Genomic DNA, 20,000 nt, shown 5'->3' on the forward strand with positions numbered 1-20,000 from the left:
AGGTGAGTTGTTACACACTCCTTAGCGGATTCCGACTTTCATGGCCACCGCCCCGCTGTCTATATCAACCGACACCTTTCCTGGGGTCTGATGAGCGTCGCGTCGGGCGCCTTAACCCGCGCGTTCGGTTCATCCCGCAGCACCAGTTCTGCTTACCAAAAGTGGCCCACTTGGCACCATCATTCGATGCCCGGCTCCAAGCCTGCGAGCCGGGCCTCTTACCCATTTAAAGTTTGAGGGTAGGACGAGGCCATTTCGGCCCCGCAGCCTATGATCATTGCTTTACCGGATAAAACTGAGTCTGGTGCCAGCTATCCTGAGGGAAACTTCGGAGGGAACCAGCTACTAGATGGTTCGTTAAGTCTTTCGCCCCTATACCCAGGTCGGACGACCGAATTGAACGTCAGGACCGCTACGGGCCTCCACGCAGGGTTTCCCCTGGCTTCGCCCTGCCCAGGCATAGATCACCATCTTTCGGGTACCACCGCGTATGCTCTTGCTCCACTCTCCACTCGGTGGAGAGCAGGCCGGTGGTGCGCTGTCAACCCAAACATTGACGGGGTGCATCAGATCCCACCTCAGCCGACGCGCGCCGGCCTTCACCTTCGTTGCGCCTCCGGGGTTCAAGCCCCTTTGACTCGCATACGCGTTAGACTCCTTGGTCCGTGTTTCAAGACGGGTCGGTCGGGGTCCGAACTTAGCCGCTGACCTTAGGCGTTTTGGCTGTGGGCCTGGATCACCCCCCGTATTGCCGTAGCGGGCCTAGCCCGGGGCTGAGGACAGCCCAACCGGCCCGCTTTCGTCCGAACGATCAGGGGGGGGCCCCATCCCCATCCCGAAGGAGGGGAAAACGCGGAAAGGACATTACTCCGCGGCCCCGGCGTTATCGGCGAAGTCGGAGCGAGGGGCTGTAGCGGAACGCCCGTGTCCGGGGGCCACGTGGGGCTCCCTTCTCCGGACGGACCTACCTTCACCCTCGGGCCCTTCCAAGCCTAACCGGAGCCGGTCGCGACTCACCCACCACGCGGGGGGAAGTACACCTGACGGGCCGAGCCTTCGTACGCCCGAGAGGCCCGAAGTCGAGAGGCGAAGCTCAGGGCCGAGCAGGGAGTGGGGTCGCCCCCACTCTCGCCCGGATGAACTCGCCTCCGAGCCACGGAACCACACGAGCGCGGGCCGTCCGCCCGGCTGAATCCCCCGGGGGGGTCTTCTCGGTCCCCCGACCGTTTACCTCTCAACGGTTTCACGCTCTCTTGAACTCTCTCTTCAAAGTACTGCTTTCAACTTTCCCTCACGGTACTTTGTTCGCTATCGGTCTCGTGCCGGTATTTAGCCTTAGATGGAGTTTACCACCCACTTTGAGCTGCATTCACAAGCAACTCGACTCCGGGAAGCCCGATCTACCCGGCGGGATGCGGGACAATACCGGGCCTTCACCATCTGCGGAAGACACTTCCTTGCAAAACTTGGTCCCGCGTCCGCACCGAGACCAAACGGACTTCCGTACGCTACATTTCCCGGCCCACCCCGGTCAGGGGAAAGTGGGATTCAGCGCTGGGCTCTTCCCTCTTCGCTCGCCGCTACTAGGGGAATCCTTGTTAGTTTCTTTTCCTCCGCTTACTGATATGCTTAAGTTCAGCGGGTTGTCTCGTCTGATCTGAGGTCGCACTACGAGACTGTTTTGCGGGGCGCGGGGGGCGCGAACCCCCCGGCCGCTCGCCGTATTACGGTACCCACTCTCCGACGGCGGCGGAGAGCCCAGCGGGGAGAGACTATGACGGATTGGACCCGGACCTAATGGCTCTCCCTACGTCCGGAGCTCTCGCCACACGTCGGGTTTAAGGCCCGAGTCTGGGTTTAGGGAGACGAAGGGCCGTCCGAGGTGGAGGCCCTGCGAACTCCCAGCCGCGGTCTAGGAAGACCGATCGATGGGTAAACCGACCCTCAGACAGGCGTGGCCGCGGGATGGACCCCCGCGGCCGCCATGTGCGTTCGAAATATCGATGATCTGTGTTCTGCAATTCACATTATTTAACGCAGGTTACCGCGTTCTTCATCGATGCACGAGCCAAGTGATCCACCGCTAAGAGTTGTATGAGGTTTGTGCCCGGCCCGTTACAGGCCGGGCGAAGGAAGCCATTCGAACACGAGACAACGTTTGACAATATTTCAAGCCGGGTGCCTTCCCCCCCGTGGAGGGGGGAAGGTCATTGAACCTGGGCGTCACCACCGGACCGAGGAGTTACGGCCCGGGGGACGATCGCCCGAGTAGGTGCCCGAGACTTACGTGGTTTAGGAGACCGGGTCTAGGCCCCACCGTTCCCGGCGAGGCCCAGGGTTTGGTTCGCTGCGTTACGGGTCCCGGTCTAAGGCATTCAGGCGTGCGCTCAAAGCCAAGCTCTCCACCCCGGAGGGTATGAGCGAGGCCCGGTGGTACGCTCCCAAGTCCCCCGCTTAGGGGAAGGCGCTGGGTAGATCCCACCTAGTCAGGACCGGCGGGCACCGGCCGTCTCCTTCGGGTGTTTAAACGCATCCGGGGTTCGTGAGGCCCCTTCAACTCGCGCACCGGCCTTAGACTATTATACGGTCCGTCTCTGCGAAGCCAACATCGGGGTATTTGCATGCGCTCTTAAGCTCCGCTCCAACCCCGTGAGGGGAAAGAGTTTCGCCCGGCGGTACGCTCCCGTCCACCACCACCCCCTGTGCCGGGGGGATGGGTTCAGGGAGATCCCACCGAGGCCGGCGAGCACCGGCCAACGCCCTGGGGGTGAGTAAGCCCCTTTGACTCGCGCACGCACAATCAAGCCTTCAACGATCAATGGTTGGTTTAACGACCCGGCGGGCGGCTCCGGCGCCACTCTCCCCCCCGCGAACGAGGGGGGCGGACCGGGGTACCTATGCACCTAAGGCGGTCCTCGCATAACCCCGAGTTCCGAAGCCGGCTCGCTACGTCCACCCACCCGGAGGGGGAGAGACTCACGTCGGCCGACGACGAAAGGTACGAGGCTTCTGCGGTCCATACCTTGAAGGTACCCGCCGGGGGAGGTTTGGCCTCTCGAGTCCGACTCGACAACCGGCCGTGGCCAGGTCACCGTTAATGATCCTTCCGCAGGTTCCCCTACGGAAACCTTGTTACGACTTTTACTCCCTCTAGATGCCCAGGTTCGATCGACTTCCCACCTCAACGAGGCAACCCCCCGGTAAAGGGGCACCTCGGAGATGGTCCGAGGACCTCACCAGGCCATCCAATCGGTAGTAGCGACGGGCGGTGTGTACAAAGGGCAGGGACTTAATCGACGCGGGCTGGTGACCCGCGACTACTTGGAATTCCTCGTTCAAGGGGAAAAGTTACAATCCCCTATCCCCAGCGGGGAAGGCGTTCATAGGATTGCCCAGGCCTTTCGGCATAGGATGGATGCACATGCTGAACCAGCCAGTGTAACTCACGTGCGGCCCCGGGCGTCTAAGGGCATCACAGACCTGTTATGGCCCCGAATCTCATACGGCTTTGCCTTGCCCCGGATCGCTCTAAGAAGTTCGGCCACCGACCGACGAACCCCTCGGGCCGCAAGCCCCCACAGGGACCCAAGGGAGGGCCGTGTAACTTTTTAAGGCACAGGGTCTCGTCCGTTATCGGAGTTAACCAGACGAATCGCTCCACGAACTCCCAACGGCCATGCACCACCACCCACAGAATCAAGAAAGAGCCATCAATCTGTCAATCCTTACCGTGTCCGGGCCGGGTGAGATTCCCCGTGTTGAGTCAAATTAAGCCGCAAGCTCCACTCCTGGTGGTGCCCTTCCGTCAATTCCTTTAAGTTTCAGCTTTGCAACCGTACTCCCCCCAGAGCCCAAAGACTCGTGGTTTCCCTCACGCTGCCCGGCGGGTCATGGTCGCTAGCCTCACGCCGCCGGATCGCGGGTCGGCATAGTTTACGGTCGGAACTACGACGGTATCTGATCGTCTTCGCTCCCCCGACTTTCGTTCTTGATTAATGAAAACATTCTTGGCAAATGCTTTCGCTTTCGTTCGTCCCACACCGGTCAACGAATTTCACCTCTATCGGTGTGGTACGGATGCCCCCGGCCGTCCCTCTTAATCATTGCCCTCGGTCCTTAAAACCCACGAAATAGGACCGTGGAAGCCCCGGAGCCCCACTCCGGAACGACCAGCCGTCCCGAAGGAGAGACCCCGAAGCCCCGCGGAAGGGCCCTATTCCATTATTCCTAGCTCAGTCAGACATGGCACGTGTCGGCCTGCTTTGAGCACTCTGCTTTATTCAAAGTAAACGCTCCGGACCCTCCAACCCACCGTGCACCGCAGTGAAGTACCCAGCTAAGGGCTTCTCCGCGGCCGGCGAGCAGAGGACACCGGCGGGTAGGGACCAGGTCCCAACATCCACCCAGAGACAGGGGGTCACCCCCGAAGGAGCTCCCCACGCCATCCCGGACAGTACAGGGGATCCGAGACCTGTCCCCACATCCAACTACGAGCTTTTTAACTGCAGCAACTTTAGCATACGCTATTGGAGCTGGAATTACCGCGGCTGCTGGCACCAGACTTGCCCTCCAATGGGTCATCACTCACGGACATAGATTGAGTTCATTTCGATTACGCTCCACAGGATCATAGGACCCGCATCGATATTTTTCGTCACTACCTCCCCGTGTCGGGAATGGGTAATTTGCGCGCCTGCTGCCTTCCTTGGAAGTGGTAGCCGTTTCTCAGGCTCCCTCTCCGGAATCGAACCCAGATTCCCCGTTACCCGTGGTCACCACGGTAGGCACGTAGCCTACCGTCGAAAGTTGATAGGGCAGACACTCGAATGATACGTCGCCGCCCCGGAGGGCTTAACGATCGGCCAGAGGTTATCTAGAGTCACCAAAGCGACCCGACCGGAGCCGGGAGGGTTTTTCGGTTCTGATAAATGCACGTATCCGGGGGACAGGGGCCGGGAGAGCATTTCACGCCGACCCCCAGAACCCTTCCAACGCTTCGTTTGCATGTATTAGCTCTGGAATTACCACAGTTATACCAAGTAACGTGTGGAGCGATCAAAGGAACCATAACTGATTTAATGAGCCATTCGCAGTTTCACTGTACCAAAACCCGTGTGTACTTAGACTTGCATGGCTTAATCTTTGAGACAAGCATATAATACTGGCAGGATCAACCAGACCGACCCCCCTTGGATCTCAAACCCCGGACGGGGAAAGAGAGGGGGCGCATGGAGCCCGTGAGAGTGATCTCAGGGGACACCAGCGAAGAGGATCGAACGCGACCCCGCTGTGGGGGTCTGCAATCGACTTGGCAACTTGGAAAACGTATGATTCTCGCCCGGACGGTGCAGGCTAGGGGCCGGGTCCTTCCCTCAAACGGATCCCGACCCTAAGGCACCACCGACGCGGACGTTGAACGGACCTACTGTTGGATCGACCGGCCGACTAAGTCCCCCTCGGAACCGTTCTGGACAAGCGGACATGCCTCTTACGGGCATCCACGAGCCATGGAGGCTGGGAGCACAAGGTGGGGAGGATCGCTCTAAGCACTGTATTTAGGCTTAGAAGCCTGCCCCTGGTGCTCCGCGTATACCGAGCTCGAACGGCCGTGAAGGACAGCCGTTAAGGGAAGAGAATGGAAGAGAATCCTGGCCCCCTCAAAGCGCGAGGAAGTCGGCATAGGTTTTTACGGTACGCCACCACCGGAGCCGTCTGATGTTCAGAAGACGAAGGGTTTTGCCCTCAATCTCGTAAGGTCGAGGGCTCACCACCGAACTTCCAGCCGCGGTCCTTGGTAGGACCGATACGCGGACAAGCCGCAAATCCTGGCCCCCTCGCAGTGCGAGGAGGTCGGCAAAGGTTTACGGTTTCGCCCCCCGGAGCCTACGGAAGTCTGCGTTTAAGAAGACGAAGGGTCGGATCCCGTAGGCCGACCCTGCGAACTTCCAGCCGCGGTCTGTGGAAGACCGATCCGTGTCACCTCTAATGCGCTCTTTGCCTCCGGCCGTTTCCAGCCGGGGGCCCGGTGGTGCGCTCCCACGTCCCGCTCAAAGGAGGGGAAAGGTCGGGAGATCCCACGGACCGGCGGATGACCGCCGGCCAACGCCTCGGGGGGTTACGCGGCCCCGTCGACTCGCGCACGGGCAAATTTATGGGTTTAAAAAGGGGGACAATCCTCATACGTTCGACCCCCCGGTGCCCAGGGAAGTTGACCCTCCCCGGGCAGGCATATCGAACGAATCATCGGTCGGAAAACTCTCTCTTTCGGGACGGGGGAAACCCCTCATACGCTCGACCCCCCATGCCCAGGAATGTTTTACCTTCCCAGGCATACATCGAACGAATCATCGGGGTGGACACAACGGGCTTATAACAATCGACGGGGCGGCCCGTTCCACCCGCCCCACAAGTGGGCAGATGGTCGGTGGCCTATAGACCCACAGGCAGTCCCAATACCACCGTGATACGAGATCCGGGGTTGGGACTTGACCTTAAAGGTACCCGGTCGAGGCGGACCGAGTGGAAGCCACTCGGATTTATGACAGTGGTAGGCCCCACGGACCTTGGGGACCACTCCCCATCGCTCTGCCCGGCACCTGGCTCGGAAACCGGGACTAATTTTGGCAGTAATACGCTATCGGTCTTGGTTCTCATTGGTTCATACACCCAAGATGGGCGAACGTCGAACGCGAACGGGAGCGATCAACGCCCATAACCCCTAATTATGCACGAACCGGGGGCTATATAAGGGGTCGCCTTCACTCGGAGCCGTCAGTCTCTCACCATGGATAGCTGCCCGCTTTGCGAACAAGCCATTGCTACGGATCTGACTTTCCACTTTACCATCTTCCACAGACTCGGACCGGACGACGCAGCCTTCCTCCGAGAACTGGACCGAAGCGGGGAGAATTCATCACAGCTCGACTGCCCTCTCTGCGGCCTGCCGTCTCTCTCTTCGCCGGCAGATCACCTGGGCTCGGCGCATTCCCTCAAAGGCCTCGCCCTTCGGATCGCTCTCTCTGCCGCTCGACGCCTTCGCACCCTCCACCTTCTGCGTCGCTATCAACAGTCTAAGCCGCGGAACCCTCCACCGCCCTCGGGATCCCGTTCCCCGAATCCAGCCTCGCCGCCGGGACCAAGCACGCCGGGACCGAGCGCGCCGGGACCGAACACGCCGGGACCGAGCACGCCGGGACCGAGCACGCCGGGACCGAACACGCCGGACCCGAACACGCCGGACCCGAACACGCCGGACCCAAGCACGCCGGACCCAAGCACGCCGGACCCAACCATGCTGTACCCAAGCTCACCGGACCCAAGCACGCCGGAGCCAACCACGCCTGATGCTTGCCCGCTCTGCGAGCAAGCCATTACGGATCTGACTTCCCATTATACCACCTTCCACCGCCTTGGATCTGCCGACATTGACTTTCTCCGGGGACTGGACCAAAGTGGGGAGAATTCGTCCCAGCTCGACTGCCCTCTCTGCGGCCTGCCGTCTCTCTCTTCGCCGGCGGATCACCTGGGCTCGGCGCATTCCCTCAAAGGCCTCGCCCTTCGGATCGCTCTCTCTGCCGCTCGACGCCTTCGCACCATCCACCTTCTGCGTCGCTATCAACAGTCTAAGCCGCGGAACCCTCCACCGCCCTCGGTATCCTGTTCCCCGAATCCAGCCTCGCCGGGCCCCAGCACGCCGGGCCCCAGCATGCCGGACCCAGCCATGCCGGGCCCAAGCACGCCGGGCCCAAGCACGCCGGACCCAGCCTCGCCGGACCCAGCTTCGCCGGACCCAGCCTCGCCGGACCAAGCCTCGCCGGACCAAGCCTCCCCGGGCCAAGCCACTACGGGCCAAGCCACGCCGGAGCCGGTCGACAGCGACTACCAACCGAGCGAGTCTTCCCCTGCCGAATCCACCTCGGACACGGATTCAGAGACCGAGCGGGCACGGCGAACCTCCCGGGGGAGGCAGCTCGTGATCCCGCATCGGTTTCGGGACACCTACGTCAGCCGTTCGGTAGACGACTTTCAGAAGTTCTACCTGCGGGTCGACGCGTCACCGAAGGACATCGAGAACTCTCGCCAGCGACGGGGCCACGTTATTCGGTTCCTGCTTCACTGCGCCCCGCCCGGCTGCCAATTCACAGACCTGTCTTTCGTCCATCACACGAACGTTCCCACTTGGGTACAGAGCCTTCAGAAACTGGGTTACGCTTCGACAACCGTTAAGTGTTACCTGCACAGCGCCAAGGCGTTCGTCTCCCACGTCGCTGCCTTCGACCCAGAGACCGCCGGGGTCAGCCCCGAAGAGCTCCAGAGGCTGAAGCTGACCTTCGCCAAGGCTCATCGGGACATCGCACGCACGATTCTGGGCCATCGCCAGCGCGTGAAGAGAGCGAAGCTGAGTCGCTTGCCGCAACCTTCGGATTTCAGGGTCTTCCTAAGCCACGCTAAGACCCGAATCCCAGAGCTCATAGACGCGGCCCGGACGGGGGACACCGCCCGCCGGTCGACGCTACGGATGCTCCAGGGGTACCTGCTCGGCCTTTTGTCTGTCTTAACCGGTCACCGGTCGGTTGTGTTTCTCAACCTGACGGTTGGAGAGTTGAGGCAAGCCAGCACCACGGATGGCACCGGCTTCGTGGTTTATGTTCGTGAACACAAGACCAACGCCTCGTTCGGGGACGCTCCGATCGGGTTGTCTGCCACAGAGCTGGCCTGGTTGACCGCACTCAGCGACTTACACGGGGCCCGGGACGGGTTCGTGTTCTTGGACAGGGGGAACCAGCTGCGCAAGCCAAACTCACTGCTTCGGATCGCGTGGACGGATGCGGGCCTCGGAGGCGCGGTGGCCTTCAACCTGATCCGCACGGCTGTTTCGAACCAAGTGAGTGTTGAACTTAATCCGACTTATGTGGGCTCTTAACCCCGGCCTTCCTACTTCTGACACCTCGCACCTCTGTTTCAGGTTTCGACTCTGCCGGCCGAAGATAGAGATCGAGTGACGACAAGCATGTGCCACTCCAACATCACTGCCCGGGCCTTCTACCGAGCCGGCCTCTCTGCGGCCGATGTGATGCGGGCTCGTGAGAACCGTCTTTCCGCCCTCGAAACGGCCTGAACCGGACCCTCTTCAAAGCGCAACCCAGCCGGGATTCACTCCGTGTTTCTGCACCCCCGTGGCTTTGATATGTTTTACTGCGAAATAAATACATTTATTTCTGAATCCCCAAACAGAGTGTTCCCGTGTGGTACTTGCTTCGGTTTGGAGATGGAGGGGGGGTGGAGATTGGGTGATCCTCCCAGAGGGAGACTTTTTACGAGGTCCGACCGGCCTTAAGACTTAAACGATCAGTGGTTATGGGTTAACTTAGTCGGCGGGCGGCCCGTTCCACCGCCCCGCTAAGGGAGCAGTGGTCGGAGGCCTATGGACCTTAGGCAGTTCACCGGGGTGGGTAAACTTACCTTTAGGCACCCGTCGCATGAATATAGGAGACCATTTGGCTTTTTTGGCCCCGGAAACCAGCCACTTCTCCGGGCATATATAGAACCAATCCCCCCCAGGGAGGGAGTTGGAACTAAAGGTCATTGAAATTAAATGGGTTTAACAGTTAACTTTGTCGGCGGGCGGCCCGTTCCACCGCCCCGCTAAGGGAGCAGTGGTCGGAGGCCTATGGACCTTAGGCAGTTCACTGGGGGCGGTAAACTTACCTTTAGGCACCCGTCGCATGAATATAGGAGACCATTTGGCTTTTTTGGCCCCGGAAACCAGCCACTTCTCCGGGCATATATAGAATGAACCATCGGGGGCTAAGGGCAGATAGTCAAGTCAGTTATACCGATCGAACTCTCTTGAGTTTCGGCTTAAAGCTCTGGCATTTGCCGTTGGGACTTAGAGTTTTTTTTTAATAAAGAGGGGAGGCCGGGCTTACCTCCACCTTAAGCCCAGAGGGTGTCCCAGTCCTCGGGCTTGTGTATTCGCATCAACGGGGTCCATGGAAGTCATTTTAGACATCCAGAGGGGAGGCAACCCAAACCATCCCCTTAGCCCAGAGGTGTGCCACTCCTCGGGCTTGTGTATTCGCATCAACGGGGTCCATGGAAGTCATTTTTAGACCTCCAGAGGGGAGGCAACCCAAACCATCCCCTTAGCCCAGAGGTGTGCCAGTCCTCGGGCTTGTGTATTCGCATCAACGGGGTCCATGGAAGTCATTTTTAGACCTCCAGAGGGGAGGCAACCCAAACCATCCCCTTAGCCCAGAGGTGTGCCACTCCTCGGGCTTGAAACTTCGCATCACCGGGGTGTATGGAAGTCTTTGGTCCAGTTCTGCCAGTGCTCGTTGTCGAACTTAGAAATATTTCTAATTATTTTTAGACTTCCAGAGGGGAGGCCGAGCATACCAACCCCTTAGCCCAGAGGTGTGCCAGTCCTCGGGCTTCGGTATTCGCATCACCGGGGTCTACGGAGGTCTCAACTTAGGTTTTGAAAACCTCCAGAGGGGGGGCCGGATTAACCACCACCCTAGCCCAGAGGTGTGCCAGTCCTCGGGCTTCGGTATTCGCATCACCGGGGTCTACGGAGGTCTCAACTTAGGTTTTGAAAACCTCCAGAGGGGGGGCCGGATTAACCACCACCCTAGCCCAGAGGGGTGCCAGTCCTCGGGCTTCGGTATTCGCATCACCGGGGTCTACGGAGGTCTCAACTTAGGTTTTGAAAACCTCCAGAGGGGGGGCCGGATTAACCACCACCCTAGCCCAGAGGGGTGCCAGTCCTCGGGCTTCGGTATTCGCATCACCGGGGTCTATGGAGGTCTCGACTTAGGTTTTGAAAACCTCCAGAGGGTGGGGGCATATCTTATCCCCACCCTAGCCCAGAGGGGTGCCAGTCCTCGGGCTTCGGTATTCGCATCACCGGGGTCTATGGAGGTCTCGACTTAGGTTTTGAAAACCTCCAGAGGGTGGGGGCATATCTTATCCCCACCCTAGCCCAGAGGTGTGCCAGTCCTCGGGCTTCGGTATTCGCATCAACGGGGTCTACGGATGTCTCGACTTAGGTTTTGAACACATCCAGGGAAGCAGAGCGGACATTCCCATTATTTCAAGCCCATCGGGAAGCCACTCTTTTGGGCATAGCGTTTCGCATCGCTGTTACCCAAACTTACGTCTGATTTAATGCCTCCCTAATATCCCGACGGCACCAGGCTGAGAAACCATATGCCCACAGGATTTGAGGCATTGGAACCTCGTTCGCATAGCTGACAACGATGAACCTCCCTCGGACTCGCTACGAGGCTTGAGGAGGGTCCTGATTTTCTTAAAATCTCAGGTGAGGGACTTAGAAAATTTTCACTTTAAAACCACAGACCTCCAGAGGAGAGACCGGGCTTATCACAACCTTAGCCCAGAGGGCGCCACTCCTCGGGCATGTCACTTCGCATCACCGGGGTCCATGGATGTCTCGACTTAGGTTTTGAACACATCCAGAAGGGGGGGCCGGATTAACCACCACCCTTAGCCCAGAGGGGTGCCAGTCCTCGGGCTTTAAATTCGCTTCGCCGGGGTCTATGGAAGTCATTTTTAGACCTCCAGAGGGGAGGCAACCCAAACCATCCCCTTAGCCCAGAGGTGTGCCACTCCTCGGGCTTGTGTATTCGCATCACCGGGGTCCATGGAAGTCATTTTAGACATCCAGAGGGGAGGCCACCCTAACCATCCCCTTAGCCCAGAGGGGTGCCAGTCCTCGGGCTTTAAATTCGCTTCGCCGGGGTCTATGGAAGTCATTTTTAGACCTCCAGAGGGGAGGCAACCCAAACCATCCCCTTAGCCCAGAGGTGTGCCAGTCCTCGGGCTTTAAATACGCATCACCGGGGTCCATGGAAGTCATTTTAGACCTCCAGAGGGGAGGCAACCCAAACCATCCCCTTAGCCCAGAGGTGTGCCAGTCCTCGGGCTTGTGTATTCGCATCAACGGGGTCCATGGAAGTCATTTTTGACCTCCAGAGGGGAGGCAACCCAAACCATCCCCTTAGCCCAGAGGTGTGCCAGTCCTCGGGCTTGTGTATTCGCATCAACGGGGTCCATGGAAGTCATTTTTGACCTCCAGAGGGGAGGCAACCCAAACCATCCCCTTAGCCCAGAGGTGTGCCAGTCCTCGGGCTTGTGTATTCGCATCAACGGGGTCCATGGAAGTCATTTTTGACCTCCAGAGGGGAGGCAACCCAAACCATCCCCTTAGCCCAGAGGTGTGCCAGTCCTCGGGCTTGTGTATTCGCATCAACGGGGTCCATGGAAGTCATTTTTGACCTCCAGAGGGGAGGCAACCCAAACCATCCCCTTAGCCCAGAGGTGTGCCAGTCCTCGGGCTTGTGTATTCGCATCAACGGGGTCCATGGAAGTCATTTTAGACCTCCAGAGGGGAGGCAACCCAAACCATCCCCTTAGCCCAGAGGTGTGCCACTCCTCGGGCTTGTGTATTCGCATCACCGGGGTCCATGGAAGTCATTTTAGACCTCCAGAGAGTGGGGCCGGTCTTACCACCACTCTTAGCCCAGAGGGCGTCACTCCTCGGGCATGAAATTCGGATAACCGGGGTCCATGGATGTCTCAACTTAGGTTTTGAACACATCCAGAGGGGAGGCCACCCAAACCATCCCCTTAGCCCGGAGGTGTGCACCTCCTCGGGCTTGAAATTCGAATCACCGGGGTCCATGGAAGTCATTTTAGACATCCAGAGAGTGGGGCCGGTCTTACCACCACTCTTAGCCCAGAGGGCACCACTCCTCGGGCATGAAATTCGCATCACCGGGGTCCATGGAAGTCAGTTTAGACCTCCAGAGAGTGGGGCCGGTCTTACCACCACCCTTAAGCCCAGAGGGCGTCACTCCTCGGGCATGGAATTCGCATCAACGGGGTCTACGGATGTCTCGACTTAGGTTTTGAACACATCCAGGGAAGCAGAGCGGACATTCCCATTATTTCAAGCCCATCGGGAAGCCACTCCTTTGGGCATAGCGTTTCGCATCGCTGTTACCCAAACTTACGTCTGATTTAATGCCTCCCTAATATCCCGACGGCACCAGGCTGAGAAACCATATGCCCACAGGATTAGAGGCGTCTGAACCCCTTTCGCATAGCCGACAACGATGAACCTCCCTCGGACTCGCTACGAGGCTTGAGGAGGGTCCTGATTCTCTTAAAATCTCAGGTGAGGGACTTAGAAAATATTCACTTTAAAACCACAGACCTCCAGAGGAGAGACCGGGCTTATCACAACCTTAGCCCAGAAGGCACCACTCTTCGGGCATGTCACTTCGCATCACCGGGGTCCATGGAAGTCTCGACTTAGGTTTTGAACGCATCCAGAGGGTGGGGGCCGGACTTACCACCACCCTTAGCCCAGAGGGCGTCACTCCTCGGGCATAAAATTCGGATAACCGGGGTCCATGGAAGTCAATTTTGACCTCCAGAGAGGGGGGGCCGGGCTTACCACCACCCTAAGCCCAGAGGGCGTCACTCCTCGGGCATGAAATACGCTACACCGGGGTCCATGGAAGTCAGTTTAGACCTCCAGAGAGGGGGGGCCGGGCTTACCACCACCCTTAGCCCAGAGGGCACCACTCCTCGGGCTTGAAATTCGCATCACCGGGGTCCATGGAAGTCTCGACTTAGGTTTTGGAAACCTCCAGAGGGGGGGCTGCACTTACCACCACCCTAAGCCCAGAGGGCGTCACTCCTCGGGCATGAAATACGCTATACCGGGGTCCATGGAAGTCCTTTTAGACCTCCAGAGAGGGGGGGCCGGGCTTACCACCACCCTTAGCCCAGAGGGCACCACTCCTCGGGCTTGAAATTCGCATCACCGGGGTCCATGGAAGTCTCGACTTAGGTTTTGGAAACCTCCAGAGGGGGGGCTGCACTTACCACCACCCTTAGCCCAGAGGTTCATCACTCCTCGGGCATGAAATTCGGATAACCGGGGTCCATGGAAGTCAGTTTAGACCTCCAGAGAGTGGGGCCGGGCTTACCACCACCCTAAGCCCAGAGGGCGTCACTCCTCGGGCATGAAATACGCTACACCGGGGTCCATGGAAGTCTCGACTTAGGTTTTGGAGACCTCCAGAGGGGGGGCCGGGCATACCACCACCCTTAGCCCAGAGGGCGTCACTCCTCGGGCATGAAATACGCTTAACCGGGGTCCATGGAAGTCAATCTAGACCTCCAGAGAGGGGGGGCCGGGCTTACCACCACCCTTAGCCCAGAGGTGAGTCACTCCTCGGGCATCAAATTCGCATCACCGGGGTCCATGGAAGTCAGTTTAGACCTCCAGAGGGGGGGCTGAGCATACCACCACCCTTAGCCCAGAGGTGTGCTCCTCATCGGGCATGAAATACGCTTCACCGGGGTCCATGGAAGTCATTCGACACCTCCAGAGGGGGGGCCGAGCATACCACCACCCTTAGCCCAGAGGTGAGTCACTCCTCGGGCATCAAATTCGCATCACCGGGGTCCATGGAAGTCAGTTTAGACCTCCAGAGGGGGGGCTGAGCATACCACCACCCTTAGCCCAGAGGTGTGCTCCTCATCGGGCATGAAATACGCTTCACCGGGGTCCATGGAAGTCATTCGAGACCTCCAGAGGGGGGGCCGAGCATACCACCACCCTTAGCCCAGAGGTGAGTCACTCCTCGGGCATCAAATTCGCATCACCGGGGTCCATGGAAGTCAGTTTAGACCTCCAGAGGGGGGGCTGAGCATACCACCACCCTTAGCCCAGAGGTGTGCTCCTCATCGGGCATGAAATACGCTTCACCGGGGTCCATGGAAGTCATTCGAGACCTCCAGAGGGGGGGCCGGGCATACCACCACCCTTAGCCCAGAGGTGAGTCACTCCTCGGGCATCAAATTCGCATCACCGGGGTCCATGGAAGTCATTTAGACCTCCAGAGAGGGGGGCCGAACCTACCAGCAACCTTAGCCCAGAGGGCGTCACTCCTCGGGCTTCAAACTCCCATCATCGGGGTTCCATGGAAGTCTCGACTTAGGTTTTGAACCGTTCCGGGGTCACCTCCAGTGAGATAACGCGGAAATCTCACTATATTCATGCCCACAGGCGAACCAGAGCCTTGGGCTTGTCATAGTTACATATGGTGTACCCAAACTTTCGTCTTTTCTAAAGGAACCCTAATGTCCTGACGGCACCGCACTGGAAACCCCCATGCCCTCTGAATTTTTACCACTCCGAGGTGCTCCGTTTTGGGCTTGCTACCTAGGGCGAAGAGGGTCAGAAATTTTTCTAAGTCCTACTTTAAAACGTCCCACTGGGAGACCACTAGGGTTAGCACTTTGCCAAAAAATCACGGCTGAATGCAATTTTCACGCCTCGCACCCTTTGTTCGTTTAGATTTAACAAAAAAATCAACCGAACCCCCTTTTTAACAACGCTTTGCCGAATTTAGCTCACTTTTCCCGGCCTGGAATATCTCACGCTTGCCCCCCACGGTACTTACCTCCGGGGAAGACACCCCCGTCGCTGCCAACACCCATGCCCGGCCCAGGCTCACCCGACTCGGCCTCGCTAGCTCCATCGCCCGCTCCAAACCTCCGGGGAGAAGACCCCCGTCGCCGCCAACGCCCATGCCCGGCCCAGGCTCACCCGACTCGGCCTCGCTCGCTCCATCGCCCGCTCCAAACCTCCGGGGAGAAGACCCCCATCGCCGCCAACGCCCATGCCCGGCCCAGGCTCACCCGACTCGGCCTCGCTAGCTCCATCGCCCGCTCCAAACCTCCGGGGCTGGACCTCCAGGAACCCAGCGCACCTCTCGAACCTATCCGGCCCACACTTAAGCACTCCTCCTCGGACTAAACCATTCAGCCCGCGCCGCTGGAACGAGCGCCCACTGGAAGACCTGAGCCTCAAACCCGCGCGCTTTACGGTTCTCTATCTCCCCGGGCTCGGAGCACTTTTCTCGGCCATGGGACCTCCAGGGGGGGCCCCTCTTAGCTCCGTCATCATTTCTCTAAGTCTCACTCCGCCCACTGGAAGACCCGAGCCCCAAACCCGCGCGCTTTACGGTTCTCTATCTCCCCGGGCTCGGAGCACTTTTCTCGGCCATGGGACCTCCAGGGGGGGCCCCTCTTAGCTCCGTCATCATTTCTCTAAGTCTCACTCCGCCCACTGGAAGACCCGAGCCCCAAACCCGCGCGCTTTACGGTTCTCTATCTCCCCGGGCTCGGAGCACTTTTCTCGGCCATGGGACCTCCAGGGGGGGCCCCTCTTAGCTCCGTCATCATTTCTCTAAGTCTCACTCCGCCCACTGGAAGACCCGAGCCCCAAACCCGCGCGCTTTACGGTTCTCTATCTCCCCGGGCTCGGAGCACTTTTCTCGGCCATGGGACCTCCAGGGGGGGCCCCTCTTAGCTCCGTCATCATTTCTCTAAGTCTCACTCCGCCCACTGGAAGACCCGAGCCCCAAACCCGCGCGCTTTACGGTTCTCTATCTCCCCGGGCTCGGGGCACTTTTCTCGGCCATGGGACCTCCAGGGGGGGCCCTTCATGGCTCCGTCAATATTCCTTTAAGTCTCACTCCGCCCACTGGAAGACCCGAGCCCCAAACCCGCGCGCTTTACGGTTCTCTATCACCCCGGGCTCGGAGCACTTTTCTCGGCCATGGGACCTCCAGGGGGGGCCCTTCATGGCTCCGTCAATATTCCTTTAAGTCTCACTCCGCCCACTGGAAGACCCGAGCCCCAAACCCGCGCGCTTTACGGTTCTCTATCTCCCCGGGCTCGGAGCACTTTTCTCGGCCATGGGACCTCCAGGGGGGGCCCCTCTTAGCTCCGTCATCATTTCTCTAAGTCTCACTCCGCCCACTGGAAGACCCGAGCCCCAAACCCGCGCGCTTTACGGTTCTCTATCTCCCCGGGCTCGGGGCACTTTTCTCGGCCATGGGACCTCCAGGGGGGGCCCTTCATGGCTCCGTCAATATTCCTTTAAGTCTCACTCCGCCCACTGGAAGACCCGAGCCCCAAACCCGCGCGCTTTACGGTTCTCTATCACCCCGGGCTCGGAGCACTTTTCTCGGCCATGGGACCTCCAGGGGGGGCCCTTCATGGCTCCGTCAATATTCCTTTAAGTCTCACTCCGCCCACTGGAAGACCCGAGCCCCAAACCCGCGCGCTTTACGGTTCTCTATCTCCCCGGGCTCGGAGCACTTTTCTCGGCCATGGGACCTCCAGGGGGGGCCCCTCTTAGCTCCGTCATCATTTCTCTAAGTCTCACTCCGCCCACTGGAAGACCCGAGCCCCAAACCCGCGCGCTTTACGGTTCTCTATCTCCCCGGGCTCGGGGCACTTTTCTCGGCCATGGGACCTCCAGGGGGGGCCCTTCATGGCTCCGTCAATATTCCTTTAAGTCTCACTCCGCCCACTGGAAGACCCGAGCCCCAAACCCGCGCGCTTTACGGTTCTCTATCACCCCGGGCTCGGAGCACTTTTCTCGGCCATGGGACCTCCAGGGGGGGCCCTTCATGGCTCCGTCAATATTCCTTTAAGTCTCACTCCGCCCACTGGAAGACCCGAGCCCCAAACCCGCGCGCTTTACGGTTCTCTATCACCCCGGGCTCGGAGCACTTTTCTCGGCCATGGGACCTCCAGGGGGGGCCCTTCATGGCTCCGTCAATATTCCTTTAAGTCTCACTCCGCCCACTGGAAGACCCGAGCCCCAAACCCGCGCGCTTTACGGTTCTCTATCACCCCGGGCTCGGAGCACTTTTCTCGGCCATGGGACCTCCAGGGGGGGCCCTTCATGGCTCCGTCAATATTCCTTTAAGTCTCACTCCGCCCACTGGAAGACCCGAGCCCCAAACCCGCGCGCTTTACGGTTCTCTATCACCCCGGGCTCGGGGCACTTTTCTCGGCCATGGGACCTCCAGGGGAGGCCCCTCTTGGCTCCGTCAATATTCCTTTAAGTCTCATTCCGCCCACTGCCATACCCGAGGTCTTTAACCGCGGCGTTCACGGTTCTCTATCACCCCGGGCTCGGAGCACTTTTCTCGGCCATGGGACCTCCAGGGGGGGCCCCTCATGGCTCCGTCAACATTCCTCTAAGTCTCATTCCGCCCACTGCCATACCCGGGCTCGGAGCATGTACTTCGGCCATGGGACCACAAGAGGGCGCCCTTCTTAAGAAATTGCTGACATCCAGGACCATTCAAGGGAGCGACCTGCCTCCCTATGCCCGCCACCGGCTCCCTCTAACCGGTGTACGGACTCTCGGGGCCCGCGCCCCCAGAGAACCAGAGTTTCAGAAATTGCACTAAGTCCAGACATCCAGGACCATTCAAGGGAGCGACCTGCCTCCCTATGCCCGCCACCGGCTCCCTCTAACCGGTGTACGGACTCTCGGGGCCCGCGCCCCCAGAGAACCAGAGTTTCAGAAATTGCACTAAGTCCAGACATCCAGGACCATTCAAGGGAGCGACCTGCCTCCCTATGCCCGCCACCGGCTCCCTCTAACCGGTGTACGGACTCTCGGGGCCCGCGCCCCCAGAGAACCAGAGTTTCAGAAATTGCACTAAGTCCAGACATCCAGGACCATTCAAGGGAGCGACCTGCCTCCCTATGCCCGCCACCGGCTCCCTCTAACCGGTGTACGGACTCTCGGGGCCCGCGCCCCCAGAGAACCAGAGTTTCGGAAATTGCACTAAGTCCGATTTTCGCCCACTACGAGACCTAAAACCGTCATCCAGGATTTCACAGGGGAGTACCCACCTCCCCTATGCCCGCCACCGGCTCCCTCTAACCGGTGTACGGAGTCTCCGGGGCCCGCGCCCCAGAGAACCAGACCTGGACCGCTCCGGAGGGCCGGGGGTTTGCTTTCGCCTTCCCCCCGACAAATGTTTGAGTGGACGGGATGACTTTCAATGGATCGCGGTATATGCACCCGCTCTGCCACTTACGACACCCGCACTCCGAATCAGGTCGTTTACGAGTCATTTCACACCCGGATCAAGAGACATTTGCTTTGACGAGGGAGGTGGACCGAGGCGTTCATTAGCCCCGGTCCGGTTCCAGTGTCATGCGGCTCTCGTCACCGGCGGTGGGGAGGAAAGCACCTCCCACCCCGGCTATCCAAGACCAAGCTCACCGATGCTGGGCGCGGATGTATCGCTCCTTCTAGGCGGGATTCCGACTTAGAGGCGTTCAGTCGTAAGCCCTCGGATGATAGCCTTGCACCAGTGGCTGCACAGCCAAGCGCGAGTACCATGTATCCGAACCTGCGGTTCCTCTCGTACTGGGCTGGATTACTATCGGAGCAACGGTCAACATCAGTAGGGTAAAGCTAACCTGTCTCACGACGGTCTAAACCCAGCTCACGTTCCCTGTTAGTGGGTGAACAATCCAACGCTTTGCGAATTCTGCTTCGCAATGATAGGAAGAGCCGACATCGAAGAATCAAACGGCGACGTCGCTATGAACGCTTGGCCGCCACAAGCCAGTTATCCCTGTGGTAACTTTTCTGACACCTCCCGCTTAAAACCCAAAAAGCAGACGGAAGGATCGTTAGGCCCCGCTTTCACGGTCCGTATTCATACTGAAAATCAGGATCAAGCCGGCTTTTGCCCTTATGCTCTACGGGAGGTTTCTGTCCTTCCCTGAGCCCGCCTTAGGACACCTGCGTTACGCTTTGACAGGTGTACCGCCCCAGTCAAACTCCCCACCTGTCACTGTCCCCGGAGGGACTCGCCCCGGGCACGGAGGCCCGCAACATGAGTGTAACCGGACTCACTGCCAAGCGACCCACCCAGGGCTTAGCACCTTGGAACAAGGAACCCCCAGCAAGGAAAGGGTTCCCACCGACACCTTCACCGGGTTAGAGAGGTAACGGTAAGAGTAGTGGTATTTCACGGACAGCCCGCCTCGGGTGCTGGCCTTCGGCGGGCTTCCCACTTATTCTACACCTCCTATGCAGCCTCTCAATGACAGACTAGAGTCAAGCTCAACAG

At 59.2% G+C, this 20,000-nt stretch overlaps 1 non-coding gene and 1 pseudogene across 1 annotated transcript; both read right to left on the reverse strand.

The window, feature by feature from the left end:
* Window positions 1–1,938: 1,938 nt before the first annotated feature.
* On the reverse strand, window positions 1,939–2,092 carry LOC136670264 (5.8S ribosomal RNA). The gene has a single exon (XR_010795613.1). It is a non-coding gene; the product is annotated as a 5.8S ribosomal RNA (ribosomal RNA).
* Window positions 2,093–18,886: 16,794 nt separating this feature from the next.
* LOC136671083 (28S ribosomal RNA) overlaps window positions 18,887–20,000 on the reverse strand; it is a 4,392-nt pseudogene continuing 3,278 nt past the window's right edge.

The sequence above is a fragment of the Hoplias malabaricus genome, chromosome 1 (genome assembly GCF_029633855.1).
Source record: "Hoplias malabaricus isolate fHopMal1 chromosome 1, fHopMal1.hap1, whole genome shotgun sequence".
In the NCBI taxonomy this organism is placed as follows: Eukaryota; Metazoa; Chordata; class Actinopteri; order Characiformes; family Erythrinidae; genus Hoplias; species Hoplias malabaricus.